The 3,582-nt window shown below is 47.6% G+C and overlaps 2 non-coding genes across 2 annotated transcripts; both read right to left on the bottom strand.

Annotated features, from left to right (window-relative positions):
- Positions 1-1,100: 1,100 nt before the first annotated feature.
- On the bottom strand, positions 1,101-1,172 carry TRNAE-UUC. The gene has a single exon. It is a non-coding gene; the product is annotated as a tRNA-Glu (tRNA).
- A 650-nt stretch (positions 1,173-1,822) lies between these two features.
- On the bottom strand, positions 1,823-1,895 carry TRNAK-CUU. The gene has a single exon. It is a non-coding gene; the product is annotated as a tRNA-Lys (tRNA).
- Between the last annotated feature and the right edge of the window lie 1,687 nt (positions 1,896-3,582).

The raw sequence follows: 3,582 nt of genomic DNA, 5'->3' as shown, positions 1-3,582 counted from the left end.
TTGGCAGGTTTCCGGGAGCCCTGTGAGTCCGATGTTGTTTTAGTCTCCCTGCTGATTTATTAGGAGAATAAAAGATGGACACCAGAACTGAGGCAGACTACGGACACCGCATTCTGAGAAAACAATGGTGAACCTCCAACTCCAGCAGTGTGGGCCACATAGACAAGTAACCAGCACCCACAATCTTTACAAGCTTTTTTCCAAAATAACTCATCTTTTGGAAAAATAGGTTGAGCCTTTTTGACAATCTGGCTAAAGATTTTAGTGCCTAACTGGGAGCCTAGTTCTTCTGCAAATCTGGCCCTAGCGGTGGGTGTGAGACCTTCTGAAAATTCTGGCCAATGTGTCTGGAAGCTCCAAGAAGCATCGCAACTTTGAGCATTTACTAGAACAGGATGAACAAAACCTTCCTTCCTTGACCTACAATCACCTTGATTCCAGGTTGAGGTTTCAAGAGAATTGATTTGATTCTTAGATGCAATGCGAAACAAACACCCTCCTGTAGACATTGGAAGAGGGAGGCTGAAATGGATCTGCCACTAAACCACGTTGCCTTTCATCAGTAGCCACCTGAGCAAGAGGGTAACCACTGGCCTAGAGGTGAAAGGCCCATAGCCCATGCTCAGAAGCCTTCAATGGCTAGATCTTAGGAATGGAAAAGCTTAATGATCTTTCTCCGGGGTGTTACTTCCAAAGACTTGTATATAGCGCTGGGTGAAAGGCTTTTGGATGAATATTATATTTAGTGAAATATTTTGGAGGACCCAAAATGATTGTTTGGTTTGGTTTGGTTTGGTTTCACCAAGAAAAGTGAAAAGAAAAGAAAAAGATCTTGGGTCAAAGTGCAATGTTGTTCTAATTTAGGTTAGGCTCGGTAAGAAGGAAAAACTAAATTGTTTGCACAAGTAAGTGTATTTGTGTAAAAGGGTGCAGAGGCTGGGCTTTAAGGGGCAGATAGCCATATTGTAGTAGGTGGAAGCTTTGCTTTCCCCATGGCCTCCAAAGAGTTTCCAAGCATTCTGAAGGAGGCCAGGAAGTTGTATTCTTCCACTTGAACTCCAAGGGAGGAAGGCAAGGTAGACTTTTGTTGAAGAGGGTAACTCCCTGACCGGGAATCAAACCCGGGCCATAGCGGTGAAAGCGCCAAATCCTAACCACTAGACCACCAGGGAAATGACATTGGGGTGGTTGGGCATAACTTTCTAGGCCTACTTTCTGTCCAACTGAGGTCATTCGTTCGTCTTCAAAGGAGGTTAACACAAGCTCTGAGCTCTTCGTTTCCTTACGGTTCCCTTCCTATTTTTAGCACTGATATGAAAAAGAAACAGAAAACATATTAAAACCATTTCCAGTATTGTTATACATTGAGGCCACGTATTTTTTTAAAAAAAAACAGTTTTGTTGCTATCTTGTTTTACTCTCCATGGGCTTACAGAAATGTACGAGGGATGAATAAGATGTGGTGGAATCGTCAGCCTTAAGCAATCTCCATCCCAATGAAGAGGGCTGGTGGAGGATTTGAGAAAGAAGCAGTTATCTCAACTACTGAGCGCTGGCGAAGATATAGAAATAAGTAGAGAAGCTCTAGATGGCTGCTCAGGGGGTGGGGGGCAATCAGCTTCTGAAAGGTTATTTTTTCCCTCTCTTGCCTGGGCTAGAAGAGACTCAACTCTCTTAGGACCATGGAATTGTCAATGTGTCTTGTCTTCATGATGTACTAAAGGTCTGAGACCGCCTCAGCTGGTTGAGAGGACAAAGAGTGGATTCTGTTATGCTCTGAGACGCTAAGGGAGAGAGTGATGTCGAAGAGTGCAAGACCAAACGCCCAACGTGGGGCTCGAACCCACGACCCTGAGATTAAGAGTCTCATGCTCTACCGACTGAGCTAGTCGGGCTAGGCCTCAAGGGGTCGCAAAGGCACAGACAGTGCAAATGAAGAGCGAAGGAAGTTTCTTTGCGTGCTGAGATTCGTTTCCTGACATTTGCCTTCTTTCCTGGTTCCTTCGCTCTCTAGCTAGCAAACAGGGCCCGTTCCAAGGCTCGTTAGATGCTGGTGTCTAGACCAGAGAAGTGGGGTTCATCTAGCAGCTGCTCAGAGAAACCTGGGTGGGAGGGTGGAATTTAGGATTCTCCCACCAGGAGGAGGTGCTGTTTCTCAGAAAAAGCTTCTCAGCGCCCAAAGAGGGGGCAGAGAAGACAGTTCCCCGCCGGCCGCCAGACACATCTTTTCGCAGGGAATCAGAACCCCCTGGGGTAAAACTCCTCCAAGGATGTGCGGCTCCAGGAATGTCAGAGAAGGGAAGGACTGTTTGCTTTAGGAGGTGGGTGCGGGAACCTGCAGGTCCTTAGGTCCCTCCAGCGTCCGATGAAAGCATTTGGGGGGAAGGGGCCGGGATAGACAAAGACAGGAAAGACGGGCTTGCGGCTCCTGTGCAAACACCATGTTGCCAGCGGTCCAAGAGAAGCGGGTGGGGGTTCGAGCATTTTGGCTGCTTCCTGAGGGCACGGAACTCACAACCTGGCAATGCTCAGAGCCCCGTTCCTCGGGAGTTTTCTTTGTGTTGGTCTTGTGATGCTGAGGGAGGAAGCTGAAGCATCATTTGAGTTTGTTTCAGTGCCTTCGGTTGGGCTAAGGTTGTGACCCATTCATATATATAGTATGAACTATATACACTAACTATACTACAAACGAATAAAGTTAACTACAACTATATAAATCTGAACTATATATACAAGAATTAACGAGAGAAACTACGAGTAGCTAGGGAAGTGGAGGTCAGCTAAGCCGCGCTCCACTGTTCCAACGACCGACACGGGCAGTAAGAAGGAACTGAGGGGCGGGTGGGTCAGCAGGGGTATATATCTGGCGCTATAGCAGCGCCACTCCAGGGGGCGCCCAGCTGACGCACCGAGTGTTGCTAGGGTAAAAATCTTCCGACGAACGTGCACACGGCGTGCGCACACCTAACTGGAATGCATATGAGCAATCACTCGAAGAAGAACTCCTTCTTTCTTGTATATTGCTAAGAAACCTGGTGTTATTTTTCACCAAGGAAGCTGGGAGATGTTTGAACACAAAGTATTGCAGCTTGGGAACAATCCCCCAGAAATGGCATCTTCCACTCCACAAATCAGTAGCAAACAGTTAATATTAGTGTTTGTCTGAGAATAGAGTGAAGGTGAGTGTTTACTCCGACACCTCAGTGAGTGAAACAGACAGAAAGAGCAAGGTTGTTCTGAAAGACAACGGATCTGTCTGGAGGCAAACAGACCTTGAGAATGAGCAAGAGTGTGAAAAGAGGTTCAAATGTGGGTTAGGTGTTAGTTAGGTTGGTCTGACAAATTTCAAGAAAATACCAATGCTCATAGACTGATGCAGACACGGCCTTACAACTCCCCCACTGCCAGCTCCCGATCGGTGTCAGAAGCTCTCCCTTTCCTGCTCCCCAGCCCTCAGCCCCAGGAACCACTGTCCTCTGCTTCCCCCTCTGGCCCCACCAACTTTTCCTCCCATTTCTGGGTTCCTCGACCCAGGGGCCAGACACGGGGTCCTACTCACCGCAATGCTCTCCACGAGGGCTG

This window comes from Mauremys mutica, unplaced genomic scaffold (genome assembly GCF_020497125.1).
Source record: "Mauremys mutica isolate MM-2020 ecotype Southern unplaced genomic scaffold, ASM2049712v1 Super-Scaffold_100355, whole genome shotgun sequence".
NCBI lineage: Eukaryota > Metazoa > Chordata > Testudines > Geoemydidae > Mauremys > Mauremys mutica.
Note: the sequence above shows the minus strand (reverse complement) of the source record. Positions and strands in the feature narration are given on the sequence as shown.